Source organism: Ascaphus truei, chromosome 4 (assembly GCF_040206685.1).
Source record: "Ascaphus truei isolate aAscTru1 chromosome 4, aAscTru1.hap1, whole genome shotgun sequence".
NCBI lineage: Eukaryota > Metazoa > Chordata > Amphibia > Anura > Ascaphidae > Ascaphus > Ascaphus truei.
In genome coordinates this window covers 210,067,571-210,085,305 of record NC_134486.1, presented here as the reverse complement: position 1 = coordinate 210,085,305, position 17,735 = coordinate 210,067,571, and the positions used below count along the sequence as shown (strand labels likewise).

General features: G+C 43.4%; 1 protein-coding gene across 4 annotated transcripts in view; it reads left to right on the top strand.

Annotated features, from left to right (window-relative positions):
* The window catches only part of CATSPERE (catsper channel auxiliary subunit epsilon), an 891,786-nt gene that overhangs the window by 418,039 nt on the left and 456,012 nt on the right, over positions 1-17,735 (top strand). The window lies entirely within an intron of this gene.

Here is a 17,735-nt window from a genome sequence, read left to right as displayed (position 1 = left end):
TTTGAGCACCACAAGTAAATGGAACATTTGTTCCATTCACTTGTAGAGCTCAAGAATTCCAGCACTGAAGCAGTTAATAAGGATGGAATTGTATTTGATGGCTGATGTTAGAGGAGTGGCTATAAAAGTAAGGGATAAAACTGGGATTGCATATTACCCCTGACGAAGGCAGTACTTTGTCAAAACATATTGAGAACTGATTCTGCTGCTCCAGAAACACAGACTCCCTCTCCTGTGCCTGTAATACCAAATGCTGGAGGAACCGGAAGTGATGAAACACACCGGGAATGGGGAACCACAGGACTGTGGAGACGGCAGTCTAAGCATGAGGGTGACTGTTCTTTGTTGGAGGCTTTGTTATTTATACTACTGTGTGCGTGTATAGAGATTTTGTTTCAAAATTTTCTATTATTAAAATTATACACTATATATATGCACTTTATCTTCTCTCCACATCTAACATCATTTTGAAGGTAAAAGGAAGAATCATCTATTAAAGGCTAAAAAGTATTTCATAGATCTGTCCATATGATATAGAATGATATCTCTCTTTTTTGAGAAATTGCACAATCTTTGCTTTTTTTTGTTTTTTAATCTTTGGTTGTGCCCCTTGAGTTGGAGTATCTGAAATAAAAATAATGCTGAAGGAAAGCTTTAACTACAATATTAAACACAGATATATACACAGGGTATGTCTACTGCAGAACACCTTACTGCAAATGAGTTACCGCAATACAATGTTTCAACCATATACACATATACACATATGAGAGTTGACAAAAATGTGTATACAAAAAGTACATCTGGAAATGCATGCAAACATTACAATTCAACTACAGATGTTGTAAGATTTACTGCTGGCGTAAGCGCAAGCAGCTACTGTACTTCTTAAACCGCTGCAATAATTTACGTTTTACAGGATGATTGTAACTGTGTGATGTGACTGGAAAAAATTGAGTTTTAGTGTTGATCGCAATCATTTACTGTAATGATAAGCGACACTAGTGTGCTATTGTTTCTTTAATCTAAATATAGCTCAACGCCCTTATAACGCTGTGCTTGGGGTCCAAAGAATCACATCGCGCTATAAGCGGATCGCGTTATAAATAATGTACAATTGTGTGCATTGTACAATAAAGTATTTAAGATACCAATAATCGTATTGTAAAGTATTCATAAATACGAAAATTGGGAGCCACGCTTGCATCGCGTTATAAGCGGATTCGCGTTGTAATGGATCGCGTTATAACAGGGTTGAGCTGTACCATGTAACCCATCCTTTATTCCCATTCATTTCATATGATATCCCATTTATTTAAATGTAGGCCACTACTTAGTCCCCTAAAAACTTCAGATGACTAAAGAGCATTTTTTAAGTATTGATTTTTTTTTTAGATTACAGTAAATGACAGTTTAGATATAAATAACATACTTTCTGAAATAAAACAATCCTAGGTAAATCCCATATTTGAATCCTGTCTCATTCACCCTTTGCTGTCTCATTCAACCTTTGCTGTGTGTCTTTTAGTATATGCAACTGAAACAATCCTAGGTAAATCCCATATTTTAATCCTGTCTCATTAACCCCTTAATTAAATTAAGCTTTCACCCTAGGCAGGGAATACCTTGGTTAAAAAAACTATCTGTTTGCATGTGCCTCACGTGTGCTAATTAAGCAGGCTGAACTTAACTGTCAGGTGACTTGTTAGGCCCATATAAACACAGGCATAGCAGCCTTAAGCTGTCTGCAGTCCATCTCCAAGTAGCCCTCTGTAAGTAGCAAGAAAACGGAAGTTTAAAAGGAAGTTCAAAAGGAGTGAACAAGTGGACAACACCTACTGGCCCTGATTCCTGGATTTGATCTACGCTGGAAAGGAGGATATTATCTACACCAGACTGAACATCTCAGCACTTAACTATTGCTGTGATGCCACCTCTGCTATTTATATTTGCTATAACCTCACGGTTTGTCAAACTATGCACTTCTTTCTACTAGCCTCATTATGTCTCTAACTCTATTCATATATCTCCATCTCTCCTTCCTTCACCACTTCTCAGTTCATATGAACTACTTTCTTACGTGCGCCCTCTGACACTACACAGCTATATCCCCTGCACTAAATAACACCACTACAAATCATCCTCGCACATTCTCTTTCTATCCATGCTTCTCCTCCTTGCTTCTGGCGATATATTTCCCAATCCTGGTCCCTTCCTTATTCCTACTGTACATGCTGTCGTCCTTGCCTGCCAAATGCAACTTCTACTCCTTCTGGTGTAAACCCCTCCAACCTCATAACTATACCCTGCCACACTCCCTCCTCTCCATTTCTCCTGTGCCTTTTGGAATGCTCGCTCCCTTTCTAATAAGTTCCTCTCTGTGTATGACTTCTTTCTCTCTCACTCTCTGCTCCTATTTGCTACAACTGAGACCTGGCACACTCAGTCTGACTCTGCTCTGGAAGCTACCCTCTCTTATGGTGGCCTTTCTTTCTTCCACACTCCGCACCCTGATGGCAGGGTTGGAGGTGTGGGGCTACTACTATCCTCTCTCTGCCGTTACCATACTCTTCCTATTATTCCCTCTTTTGCTTTTCCCTCCTTTGAGGCTCACACTGTCCAGATCTTATCTATCTCCCACCTACCTCTACTCACCCCCTTCTGCCTTTCTCTCTCACTTTGAATCCTGGAACTCTTTCTTTCTCTCCTCAGACTCTCCTTTTCTTCTCCTTGGGTACTTCAACTGCCACATTGATGACCGCTCTCCCTTGGGCTTCCTGCTTTCTCTCTCTAACCTCTTCTTTTGGCCTTCAACAGTGGACTGCAGACAGCACCCACAAGGATGGCCACTAGATAGACCTGGTTTTCAATAAAAACCTTTCTCTCTCCGATTTCTCAATTTCCCCCTTTCCTCTCTTTGACCGACTTCATCTCATTCTCTCTCTCGCTTCTCCCCTTCTCCACCTCCATCTACCCCTCGGTTCTGCAGAAACCTGCGCTCTATTAACCTACCAGCCTTTGATTCAACTTTATGCTCCTCCCTCTCTGCTCTTAGTTCTGCCACAGACCCTGACATGTTCTTCAAAAGTTCAGGGGAGCGCCAGTGTTCACATCAACGTCATGAAAGAATCAATAGAAGCGACATAGTGTTGTACAATTTCAACCAGATTAATTGTTGTTTAAGTGAAAAATAGTTCCACTCACACTTTTCTCCTTTTCAATAAAGCAGTACAGAGATACTTCTCTCTCTGAATAGAGCAATGGATCAGGAACTCCACATATGAAAACCCCCTTGTTAATGACTTCTTCCCATCCGTGGTTGGTGTACCCAGGTAAATAATAAAAAATACTAATTGCGCTGTATATCTCAAATTGTATTAAAAAATAGAACAATAAAATCATATGGATGTGCACTCACATTTGGTACAGAGTAGGAATTCATGGTACGAAATCCCGACTTTTCTCTATGCGTATTAACCGGTACACACGCTATGAAGCTCACTTCCGCGTCTCGGCTCTCGTCTACGTCACCACCGACTGAGTGAAGTTGAGGGCAGAAGGGCTGTGTAGAGGGATCTCCAGCTGCCAGGACTTCGTGTCACGAATGAGCACTGAATGAACACTGATTCAACGTGTTTCGTCGATACGACTTCTTCAGGAATATAATTACTCTACCCCTCATCTCGATATTTATAGGCATGATGGTACTGATTAACTTAATTAAAGTTATCCCCTGAATTTAATTACAATATATTTATATAATAAAAATGAATTACACTCACTACTCATTCCATAGTAGTGGTCCAAATACAATACAATATACTCAATTCGTAGGTACAAACCAATGTGAATACATATTTATATTCATGCCCATGTAATCAAGTCTCTACATGATCCAGAAACTACATAACATTGGACAACACCTATTGACTAATATAACCCAGAGACACTACAAGTCATCAGCAACTACACGGAAGGAATTCACCTCCATGCGCTGACCTTAACTGTGGATGCCAGAACATTTCCAGTTTGGCCATATTTGGTCTAAACTTTCTTGGCACACTTCAGGAGTTATGAAGAGAAATTACTTGGACACTATGGACTCAAGCATTACTGACTGGACTCCGTCAAATCTTGACCACACGGATACATGATTTACATGTTTTTCATCTCCTTTCCCCCTTGGTTCTGTATCACACAAGGTTGGCTGTGTTTTGTTATTTGGCCCTATTATTGAGGGTTTATAGTTCATCGCAATATATCCATAAGCAATTAATTTCGAATGGTGCAGGGTGGCGTTATCAATGTAGTGTCCACATTGTTGATGACACATATTTCAACATACTGTCTACACATTGATGTCACTATCTCTTACTAACAGACAACATCATGTACAATGCAGCCTCCTTTCCTTTAGGGAGCGCTGTTATAATGCCCAGACATGGGCGTTTTCTGTGGTACTCCCCAGTTTCGTTTTGAATCATGCTTGCCTGCGGTTCTGTCTAACATTTGTGTACTACTATTACATTGATTCTATCAATATCCTGCATATATGTGATAATAGAAATTTGTTTTTGCATCCACATTTATTTTTGATTGGCGTCACTGTGCAGAACCGCATGGATCTATTGATATGCTCATCGCGCATGCGCGATGTGCGATCCAAGCTAACACGCACTACTAGAGTGTCGTGAAGCCCTGTGTACTTGCACATTAGGCGTGGAGAGGGGCAGGCCGCATTTCACACATGCGCAGCAGATATGATTGTAGAACTTAGCATTTACAAGCCACGCATGCGCAGACTACCCGCGCGGACACTATGCGTGCCAGTCTGACACGCAGACACGGCATACAAGAAGTAATTCCCTTAAGCACCTGCAGCTGCTGCCGCCCTCATCCGATTTTGGCGCGAAAAATAATCCTACATAAACAGTCCCCAGCTTCAGCTCCCTCACCACTCCTAGTCAAAGTCTCTGGACGAAACGCGTCGGAGTGGGGGTGCTAGGCAGGACCCCTGACCCATGGTTCACGTAACTATGCTACCCTGAACTTGTGCAATTAATCTTTTTGAACTGTGACTTTTCATTCATTTTTTTCATTAGGGATACTGACATCAAACACCCGGTTATTCAATAGGCGTTCATCAGGCATTTTCCTATATATGCTATTTACACACTTTATTGCTCCATACATCTAGGGATTTCAATCCATCTAACCACCTGTTCCTACAAGTGACATACTCACTCTGCTGGGATTGGCTATATACACTGTATGCTCATGTAGATGTGGGACGCTCTGAGACTGTCATTAATATATTGATCAGTCTATTTTCTGGTGTGTAGTGTGTATTACTTAGCTTTGTATAGGTGCCTGAGAACCCATTAACCTGCTGTGATTTACTTTGATTTTCCCTAGTGTCTTTTGAGTCACCATCCTTTTCATGTTTAGGGTTGACAATTTGAATCGTTCCCTAGTGTTGTTCACTTGTGTTTAAGGGTAGCACCCGTGACAGGGGTCCAAGTCTCTTTTTTAAGTGTTTTTAATCATGTACTGTTTATCTATCCTTTTTTGCATTGTGTCAAAATAAATAAACTAAATATATCAATTGCATACCTGAGTGCTCCCATACGGGTTACTTTTTTCTCTTTTCACTCACATATTTATATGAGTAGTTACATTTATAAAAAATATATATGTAGCCCTGTGTAATTTTGGGGTTACATGCCTTTCTCCTCCTGTGCAATAATCCCTGTTAAAAGGGCAGGTTTGCCAGGAGTAATCATGGGGTTTGCCCTCACCTCCTGTGATGTATATTATTCAGTGAAGGAAGTGACATCAGACTCTGTGTCCACTAACAGTGACACAGGGGTGGGGCCTACTGAAGCTATATAATATGCAGGACTTCCTAAATTTAGTGTGTGTGCCTCACCATCTGATTGAGGTGAGTCTATCCAGCAACCTGTCAGGGCTCTGGCAGAGGTTGTGGCCCTCCCTCTAGGGAGTGGTGTGGAAGACTATACCTATTACTTCATTAGGGAGTAGGGGAAGAGTTAGACCTGCTTTCAGGGCCCTTGCCTTGGAGTGTAAGGTCAGGGACTTCCTTTGGGTTGGCAACCTGAGAATGAGTGGCTAGACGACCAAGCCACTATGATGGGTGGCTGTCCATGTCTGCTGTTAATAAAGGATGCCAAAGAAAGATATCGCTTCTGTCCTGTGTGTGGAGTCACTAAGGAAGAAAGTGCACATAGAGGTTCTCTTTCAGAGACTCCTCCCTGCTACGCTGGGGATCTGGAAGAAATGGAGGCGCTGTACTATGAGTGAGTATAACTCAACATTACCTCACAAGCCAGTCCTGATTCTATTCGCTTTAATACCATCAAGCGGGGGACTCAGGAGTCCTGTAAGCCAGCAGGTGCACCACACTATAGCCATGTGTAACCAGAGTAGTATTTCCCTAGAGGGGCCAATCTGCAATGGGGGGGGACCCGTTACATTTTGGAGGCACTGCTGAGATGGGCAACAGGACAGGCTTTCAGCTAGGCGAACTGATGTAGGAACATGAAAATGCTGCAGAGTGGAAGGAAGCTTAGGGGTAGTCAGGGGTAGATTGTCTGCTCGCAAAGCACACCCTAAATGCCCCTGATTGGTGTGATATAGTTCTGGAGACAAGGCTATTGTTTGAGTTACCTGGAGAAGAGTAGTTGTTTGATGCCTAGGAGGTAGCCTGTTAACTTGGTCAGGAATTCCTGGTATGGGTCAACACTATGTATAACCGACAAAAGGTGACATGTTAAGTACAGTGGGGTTGATCCTAGGTACTTCTAGCCAGTAACCAGATTGTACACCACATAGCACTTACACTGGACTGATATCGTGTGCAGCATACAGAAAAAGAGTTTAGCCTAGCCTGAGGTAGTGCAATACATCTGAGATATATACACTTGAGATACATATAGATGTGCACACTGGCTTACTTTATTGCATCAGCATGGCGGCCGCCCAGCAGAGGAGCACCATGTGCGATTTCAGTAAAGAAGTAAAGATGGCGACTACATGTGATGTGGTCCCGCGCGGTGCGTAGAGCCCAAAATGGAGGTTTGCGCCAGAGAGGAGAAGTACATGTGCTGTGTGGACAGCGGAGGAATCGGGCGCGGAGATGCCTATACTGAGTAGGCTGTGGAGTGGCGCGAAAGCTGTGGCCGCACCCTTTCTGTCCTGTTTGAATTCCCTGAGTGTTTCAGAACAGGAGATCAGTGAGGACATTGCAATTACATGTGAAATATCGGACGACGTATCTGAGTGTCAGTGGGTGATTACCGAGCAGGTTAAAGCTGCGGTGAGTGTGGACTGCAAAGTAATCAAAGATGGCGGTTCCCGCCACCCTGGGAAACCGCGTGGGCAGAGTGCTGAGAGAAATTCTGCAGGGACTTGGCCGGGAATTGGCGCGGAAGCTGAAGTCCCGCCCCCCTATACTGTGATAGACTCAGAGCCGATTCTGAGTCATGATGTGCCACTGTGGGACCCTCCTCTAATCTCCACCAGAGGGAGGAGTCACTGCACCCACCAATGGAAAGCTGATTTGAGTAAAGGAGGAGCCGGATGTGAGCTTCCTATCCTTCAGTTGCGAAGAGCTGGCGAGCAAGAGAGACTGTTGTGTCGTGTGTCTCCCTTACCCAGCGCAACTACTGACTGTGCCATGGCGGACTTTGCTATATACCCCTACCAACTTCCAGGAGGCTTCCTGGTAGTGAAGACGGGTGATCGAGAAATTCTCCGGTGTCTATGCATGCAGTGTAGACTACCGGGCGGAGAAGCCAGTACGACGGCGAGATGCCCTCAATGCGGCATCCACTACTTGTGGGCCGTGGAGCCATTCGTAACTGGGCACGCAGAGGCGGGAGGAACTACAGCAACGGCCCCTTTTATTCTCCAACATCACTGCATTTTTCCGGGATTATTTTCAGAATGCCACGCACTTCACCGCACTTCACCACGTTCATGCCGCATTTTGACCGCATTCATACCGCATTCATGTTGCATTCACAGCAGCGGTTGATGCGCGGTTGATGTGTTTATTGATAATGGTTCGGATTTAATTGGTTGAAATTCTTCGCGTATCCGCCAGATGGCAGATATTCATGAATTGTAATGCGCATGCGCTTCAGTAATGTGTCGACTTGCAGGTGTTTCGTTTAATACCAGTGGTCTATTGTAAATTGGCCTTGGGACTGAAGGAAGTAGTTACAACAATGTATCAATTTAGGCTTTTCATATTAAAAAAAGACAAGCACCGTTTCCGGTCTGGTTATTGTCCTGAGAGTCCCGCCATGAGTGCAGAAGTGTAGCCCGTGTTCCAAAAACCCGACAGAACGTGCGCTTATTTAATATGGGCCGCGATTAATGCAACAGATGATAAGATGGCAACAGTTGTTCAAATTTATCAGTATTTTATCGAAAACTATGACTTTTACAAATTTTCGCCAGATCCTCATGTGTGGAAGCGTGCAATAAGGAAAAAGTTATGTAGCGATCCATGTTTTTTTCGTATTGATCCCGATTTTATTGGAGGGTATTGGTGTGTATCACCGGGTTTTTCCCGTATCTATGATCATGCAGACGGCAAAAGGCGAAAGGTCGTGTTAAAGCCAAGTAAGAAACATCAGTCACTGGCAAGCAATGCGCCAGCACCAGCACCGGCTTCCAATAACGGTCCGACCGTCAATGACAACCCTTGCTGTCTGTCCCCGCCCGGATACCTGCAGCCTGAGTCGGATTTCGCGTACAGTTTCGAGCAAGCTTGCATGTACCTAGGCGATTTCCAGCCTCATCAGCTGACTACAGGTGTAGTAGTCCCGCTGTCACCTGTCAATGACGTGTATGATCAAGAATACGGGACTGGCAGTGGCTCGGCTCCCGCTGATTGGGAAAGTCTATGGTGAGTAATGTTGCCGTATTTTGAAAATATCAATATCAGTGCGATTCAAAAGTCAAGCGATTCTCCTGTAAGCAATATCATTGGCTGAGCGGCTTCTACAGTAGATACTGCACAATTGGTGAAAAGCTAGGCGCATGCGCATTGGAACCTTCTTGAAACGCATATGCGTGTCATCACATCGACGGTAGGCGCATGCGCATGTGAACAGGGGACTGACCATTACAGTAAAACTTTAACTTTTGTTTTTCCTCAGAAAAGAAAACTTTGTCATCTCATGCGGAAAACGGCAAATGGAGGGATTTCGATGGATAATATCGCTTTGTGTAACAATGCCTGCACATTGCTGAATCGGATATAAAAAAACACGTACCAGAGTCTACAGTTTAGTGGCCGTTGTTATTGATCAGGATAGAATACCTGAAACAGTATGCTGATGTTTTCAGACCGTATACAATACTTTTTTATATATACTGTACAATAAACCCGAGAAAATAAATAGTATGCATTTATTCTACATGTATTCCAGTACATATGTGTATTCTATACCCGTACAGCATGTATTGTTTTAATACTCTTGTGATGTACAATACTGAGCATGCCTACAGTATACAGTACAGTATGCCTGGACAGTACTGTACATTCTAGAAACACTGTATTTTGTTACAGTATAAAAGGAGACAATGGAACAATTTAAAACAAATCAACATTTTCTTTTATTGGTGGAGTAAGTACAAAAACATTTATTTACAAATACTGTACAATGTAAAAACATTTTAAGTGTACAGCAATTCAAAACATCAACAGGTGTATGGTTTACTGCTAGTGAATATGAGCAAAGATATGAGCAAAGATAATGCTGCACACCACTGTATAAGTACAAATACAAAGTTACTTGCTGTTTACCGGTGCACCTGGAAAAGGAGAGTTCCTGGCAGTGACAAACTTCAATGCAGACAAATAAAGGAGGTTCCAGGGCACTACGGATTTTCAAAAAAGGATTTAATAGAAGAGGTGCCTCTTCTATTAAATCCTTTTTTGAAAATCCGTAGTGCCCTGGAACCTCCTTTATTTATTTTACTGCTAGTGAAAACATTTATGTACAGAAAGTCAAAACATTTACAGTCAGTCAGTATGGTTAACAGTCACATGGTGTTATTAAAAAAAATTATTTATTCATAAAATATACAAAACGCAACATCTCCTTTATTAAAGTACAGAAAGTCAAAACATTTACAGTAGGATTGTGTACAGAACAGTCAGTCAGGCCTGCACAACTCCAGTCCTCGAGGGCCTCAAACAGGCCCGGTTTTCAGGATAACCTTGAAAAACGGGCCTGTTTGCGGCCCTCGGGGACTGGAAATGTGCAGGTCCTGTGTGTGCATTTCTTTATTAATACAAGTTAAAACACGCAACAGTCAAAACAATCAAAACATTTACAAAAACATTTACAAAAAATAAACAACAGTGGAACATTCACGCAAATTCAATCCCCACCAGATTGTCCTTCCAGAGCCGATGCCTTGTATGGCGCAACATGCCATTAATGGAGTCTCGAACGCTTTTCATTAAAGGATTTGTCATTGAAAAATAGCGCCGCAATTTCTCCACAATAGTCCCTCTTAAATTTTCAGGACGTGCCCTTTTTTCGCGATTTTCTTCGTAGTTCACACTGTAGGCCCACTCACAGTACACCAAGTAGGACACGTGGTGCTTAAAAATTAACATGGCATACTTGTGGGGTAAACCAGCACTCATCACCCTATACTTCTCCCTGAGTGCCGGTTGCAGCTCACGCAGGATGATGTCGGGCACCGTATCGATGCAAGCGTATGTAGGTTGGGTTTTGGGAGCGGGTGTTCTTCTGTGAGCGGGTGTGCTTCTGGAGGTGGGCGAGGGTAGGTTGTCTGGGAGGAAGCTTTCCTCCTGTCTTGGTCGCCATGTTGTCTCCTGGCGTGTTCTTGACGGGGTTGTCATGTTATCCTCCTCCTCAACGGCATATATGTACACAAAATCTTCTGGTGGAGGGGGTGCGCTTGCTGATGGAAGGTGGTCGAACGTCCCATTCATCACATCCATGCCAACCTCCTACTCCGGCGTCGGGGATACAGGGACATGAACACCGAGCAAATTATGTATTCCCGCTATGTCAGTCTCTATCTTCACCATCCGTCGATCCATCTTCTCCATCCGTTGATCCATCTTCTCCATCCGTTGATCCATCTTCTCCATCCATTGATCCATATTTAGCATGGTCTCCAGAAGCAGATCTATCTTTACCAGCACAGTAGAGTTCCCGGGGATATCCACACTTAACCCATTCAACATGCGGTCTAAAGAGCTGGTTCTTGTGCATGGCATACTGTGGACATCTGGGTGGATGGGTGCTACGGAGGATGAGATGGGGGTTTCATGGAGAGAAGCGGCAGCGTCGCCGAAGAAGGATGGAGGAGGTGACCTGTGGATTTCCGGGAGAGGAGAAGCGGCAGCGTCTTCGAAGAGGGATGGAGAAAGCGACCTGTGGATTTCCGGGCGGGAAGCGGCAGAGTCGTCGATGATCAGTGGCGAAGATGGCATGTGGGTTTCTGGGAGAGCGGCGGCAGCGTCGTAGACGAGTAGTGGAGAAGATGGGCTGTAGATTTCCGGGAGAGCGGCGGCAGAGTCGTCGAAGCATAAACGAGGAAGTGGCCTGTGGGTTCGATGGGTTGGCTGCCATTTGTTTTGCGTTGTGTGTACATCACCGAATTTTTTCTTGACATAATAAGGCTTACGTGTTTTAAAACCCTTAGCCTTTGGGTTCAGCAGGTTTTCTTTATTAGCCTTAGCCTGTCGCTTTGGCCTTGGCTTGGAAACGGCTGCCGCCGCCGCCTTTCGCTTTTTCTGCATGACAGGCACGGCAGAGGCGAGTGGGTTCCTGCGTCCGTAGAATCGGGGTTGATCCATGGAAGCAGATGGCACAATGCAGTGTCTGGACAAGGGCAAGTTCAGATACAGATCATCGAGTGGTGGGCTATGCAAAGTGTGTAACCTTTTATGCATGGCGACAAGGTACAGGTGTTAAAAGTGGGCGTACTCTAATGTGAGTCATTAACGTATAAATACATCATCCATTTTGTGGATTCACTGCACATTGAATACACATCGCCTAAACATCTAATATACATTCTTGTATTTCTTTCTACTCGCAGCTATGCCTGTTAAAAAAGATTTCAAAGGATCTCAGCATGAGAATTAAGGAGATGTACACGAGCGGACACTGAACTGCAGATATCCAATGCTGGTTAGCTGCTTCTGGCCTCATTGTGCCATCAACCACCGTGTGCTATCATGCACACGGAAAAACCAGACAACGCACGAGGACAACAACGGTAACTAACGTGTAAGTATATTTATATAACTATATAATACAATAATATACAATATATTGCTGCATATTAATAGAACGATATATTGTGTAGATCTATCTGATTTTATAGTTATTTCGTTATATTTATATAACTACAATATATATATTGTTTATATTGCTGCATATTAATAGAACAATATATTGTGTAGATCTATCTCATTGTATACTATTTTTACTGCAAATGATGTGCTGTGCGTGTGGCCTACTGCACTGTAACTTACCTGATTGTTGTTTTTCTGTACATTGTAGGGAGACAACTCTTCTGGTCGACAAAATAAGTGAAGAGAATCATGAGAAGAGTGCATTAAGGGTCAAATACACTCTGCAGCAAAATCACAATCTCACTGTATCCGAGACCAGCATAAAGAAGATGAGACGCAGAATTGGATGGAAATATGGATGTGTGAGGTTAGTATTGGACAGCACAGGAGGTAAAAGTCTTGTTTAAGAAACTGTACTGTACCTATAAAATTATTTATTCCTTGTCATTATAGAGCGTACCCTATGATAAGGGACGTTAACAAAATCAAGAGAGTGGTCCAGTCCCAGGCATGGATCGACAGTGGAGAAACTTTCCAGGATTGCATCTTCACTGACGAGTCTACTGTTTCGCTGGAGAGATTTTCCACCTTTGCATTCCACAAAAAAGGTCGCATATCTATGAAGCCGCGTCCAAAACACCCAGTGAAGATGCATGTGTGGGGTGCCATCTCTAGGCGTGGACCAGGATGCATCGTCATCTTTGAAGGTACAGTAAAATGTATGTCACACGCTTGTGCCTTACGCTCTGTACTGAACTAGTGAGCAGTTTTTTGAGCACTTTTCTTTTCTTGTTATAGGAATCATGAATAAAGCTTTCTTCCAAGAGAAAATTGTGCCTGAGATTGTGGAATACATCACACGTGAGTTCCCAGATGGTCACCGTTTCTACCAGGACAACGATCCGAAGCACACCGCGTCAACAGCGCATATCCTTGAGCGCGGTAACAACTGGGTGAAGACGCCACAAGTTCTCCCCACATATTGGAGCCCACAAGGGCACTCCAATATGTAAACCACGTATGAATAATTGCAATTGATATAAATTTTAATCTGAAACACTTCTTTAGTAATATTTGATTTAAATGAGAATTTCTCCACACTTTTCTGAATACACGCTTTGCATGAAATGCAGCCAAAGAAACCATTAGGCTTATTTAACCACAATTTTTTTTTATCTATATAGAGAAAACAGATAAAAATTTGTGGTTAAATAAGCCTAATGGTTTCTTTGGCTCCAATATGTGGGGAGAACTTCACGGCCATTACATGTGCGAATATTAGAACACATGGGTAATATTAAAAAAAGTTTATTAACCCATTGTGTTTCTAAACATTACAGTATCTATCATCATTCTGACCCTACATTACTTATATATAAGGGAACTGAACATGTGCCAATACACTGGAGAGGAGGCGACAGACAAACCCTTCTGGCCCAGCATGAAACTTACTGGATTCACAGACTCCGGACGCTGGTGCCACAAGGGTTAAATGTCTGCATAGATATAGGAGCATTCCTATGTGAATCATTTTATGGCATATGTATCCATATATATAATATCCAATATAATATTCTATTGATTTCTGTTTCAAAATTTGTTGTTATTGTAATTCATTGATACAGTATGCCTTTTCCCTGTTTCTTTCTAGGAATACATACTGCTTATTATATATTCTAGGGTAATTAGGAAGTATGCAAATATCTAATTGAATAGACCTTTCTTAGTTAAGGTATTGTCTCACTTATATATATTTTTTATAAATTTAACCACTCATATAAATATGTATTCACATTGGTTTGTACCTACGAATTGAGTATATTGTATTGTATTTGGACCACTACTATGAAATGGGTAGTGAGTGTAATTCATTTTTATTATATAAATATATTGTAATTAAATTCAGGTGATAACTTTAATTAAGTTAATCAGTACTATCATGCCTATAAATATTCAGATGAGGGGTAGAGTAATTATATTCCTGAAGAAGTCGTACCGATGAAACGCGTTGAATCAGTGTTCAATCAGTGCTCATTCGTGACGCGAAGTCCGGGCAGCCGGAGATCCCTCTACACAGCCCTTCTGCCCTCAACTTCACTCAGCCGGAGGTGATGTAGTCGAGAGCCGAGACGTGGAAGTGAGCTTCATAGCGTGTGTACCGGTTAATACGCATAGAGAAAAGTCGGGATTTCGTACCACGATTTGCTATTATGTACCAAATGTGAGTGCACATCCATATTTTTTTATTGTTCTATTTTTTAATACAATTTGAGATATATTGCGCAATTACTATTTTCTATTATTTTCCTGGGTACACCAACCACGGATGGGAAGAAGTCATTAACAAGGGGGTTTTCATATGTGGAGTTCCTGATCCATTGCTCTATTCAGAGAGAGAAGTATCTCTGTACTGCTTTATTGAAAAGGAGAGGTGTGAGTGGAACTATTTTTCACTTAAACAACAATTAATCTGGTTGAAATTGTACTACACTATGTCGCTTCTATTGTTTCTTTCATGACGTTGATGTGAACACTGGCACTCCCCTGAACTTTTGAAGAACATTTGGATCCAACAGACTAGAGAACAGTCTTTCAAAGGGTTTTCTGAGCAGCTTTTCAATTAGCACCATACACTGGGTGGTGTAAAGGATTTTATTGTAGACTTAAAAGTCACCATATATATTCACTAATTGATCACAGTTCACTATAATATTTTCAAGTCACTTTATTATAGGTTTATTTACGTTTTTTCACTATATGGACACTATGCACTAAGTAAGCGCCGACACAATAATTTCTTTCACAGACCCTGACAACCTGGTCAGGAACTACAACTCTGCCTTATCCTCCTGTAACGCGTAGCTCACCACAAACGAGGCGCGACAGCGGGGCTGAGGTAGGGATTGGTATAGAACGCCGACCACAACCGTGAGGGCGCGTCTAGAGTGTAGGATAGTCTTGCAGGCTGGATCAGGGTAATAGAAGACAGCGTAAACAAGATACTTGCCTGGTCTAGGAGTGTAGAGTAGCGGATTCTTGGGGTACATAGCCGGAGTCAGGATTGGAGAGAGTAGTGTAGTCGTAGAGCCAAAGCCAGGGTCAGTGCAGGAGAGAGCAGCGTCATCGTATTCCAATGCCAGGGTCAGTGCAGGAGAGAGTAGAGTCGTCGTATCCAAAGCCAAAGGTCAGCGCAGGAGAATAACACAAGGTACAAGTTCCAGGCAGGGTCAGGCAGCAAGGTAAGGCAGACAGGCACTAAGTAGTAAGGTACAGCGTCACACACAGGAGTTATGCTCAGCAAGGTATGGGAGTGCAGAGAGCATATTTAAAGGACCTCCCACCAATAGGAGGCATCCAGGAAATGGGGCTGCGGTTCCTGATAGGCTGCTGGATTGTGCAGGTGCATCGTATTGCACAGCCAATTGAGACCGCATCAGAGTGTGCGCGTGCGCCGCATGCAAACCACGCATCATGCTTGCGACCCGGTCACGCGCCGTCCTCGCACACCACAGTGGAGGAATGTGGAGCACAGCCGCGCTGTGTAGTCCTGACGTCAGCGCAAGGGGCGGAGACCCCAGACCGACGGGGAGACCACGCACGTGTCACACGTCAATGCCAGAGGAACGGGAGCACGCCCTGTGCCCAGAAACAGAAGAGGCCGACGGAACCTGCGCAGTGCCCACACGCTGCGCGTAAGTGCCACCATTAGATTGCCTCCCTTGTGTGTCACAGGAATCAGAAGAGCGAGTAAGGGTTAAGGGGACAGAAGCACCAGAACGGCGAATCCTCATAGTGCACCCCCCCCCCTCCTCCAGGAGCGACCTCCGGGCGACTCCATGAAGGCTTCTCTGGAAAATTCAAATGGAAGTTCCTAACCATCCTTGCCGATGACTGGGAACCCACGATCTCTCCTGAGGACCGAATACCTTCCAATGAACGAGATAATGTAAGGAGCCTCGAGAGAATTTGGAATCCAGGATAGATTGGATTTCGTATTCGGGCTGACCCTGTATTAAAATGGAAGTGGTGGGGAGAACGGGAATGGAATGAGTGTTCTGGATCACAGGTTTGAGCAAGGACACATGAAAAACTGAGGGAATTCTCATGGAAGGAGGTAAAGACAAGCGATAAGCTACCAGATTGATTTTTTCAGACATAGAGAATGGACCGAGGAATCTAGGTGCAAACTTCATTGACGGAACCTTTAGCCTAATATTTTTTGAAGACAGCCAGACTTTGTCACAGGGCTTAAATTTAAGAGCTGGTCTACGATGGCGATCAGCCTAACGTTTCTGTCGCTCGACCGCTGATTTGATGTTCCTTTAAGTCCTTTTCCATAGAACTTGAAGTTCCCTGATCCTGTGGTCAGCGGCTAAGACCCCTGAGGTAGAAACTGTAAGAGGAAGAGTGGCTGTATGGAATCCGTAATTGATGAAAAAAGGAGATTCAGTGGTTGATTCACTACGAAGGTTATTGTGTGCGAATTCCGCCCAAGGAAACAGCTCCGACCAATCGTCCTGGGAATCAGACACGAAGCACCGAATGAATTGCTCTAAAGACTGATTAGTCCTCTCCGTCTGCCCATTAGTTTGCGGTTCTGTCACGGTGGACACAGAACTTATCAACACATTTATATTTTTGGGTACTCAATTGAACACAACAAGGAGCAAAATAAAATGTGATTTATTTCCTGGGTTGACAAACACACGACATCTGCAGAATATACTTAAAACAACACTTACTGGGATAAGGGAACGAAATAGATTGTCGTTTGCATGCAAGTGCAAGAAATGCAGTCTTGGTTTAAAGGTCCCGTGGCTAGATCACAACTTGCTGACCTAATAACTCAGCCACCTCAAAGAATTTCGTAGAGATTCGTTAGAATTCGTTCAGGAGTCACCAGGGCTAACGAATTCTGAAGTTTGGGGTAAATCCTTAGTTATGTTGTTATTAACCCCTTTCCTTCTGGAACGACTGCCGCTGTGCTTAAAGGAACATCAAATCAGCGGTCGAGCAATAGAAACGTCAGGCTGATCACCATCGTAGACAAGCTCCTAAATTTAAACCAAACATATCAGCACAAACACCTCATACCAACTGTCAAGCACAGTGGTGGAGGGGTGATGATTTGGGCTTGTTTTGCAGCCCCGGGACCTGGGAACCTTGCAGTCATTGAGTCAACCATGAACTCCTCTGTATACCAAAGTATTCTAGAATCAAATGTGTGGCCATCTGTCCGACAGCTAAAGCTTGGCCGAAATTGGGTCATGCAACAGGACAATGATCCCAAGCACACCAGCAAATCTACAACAGAATGGCTGAAAAAGAAAAGAATCAAGGTGTTGCAATGGCCCAG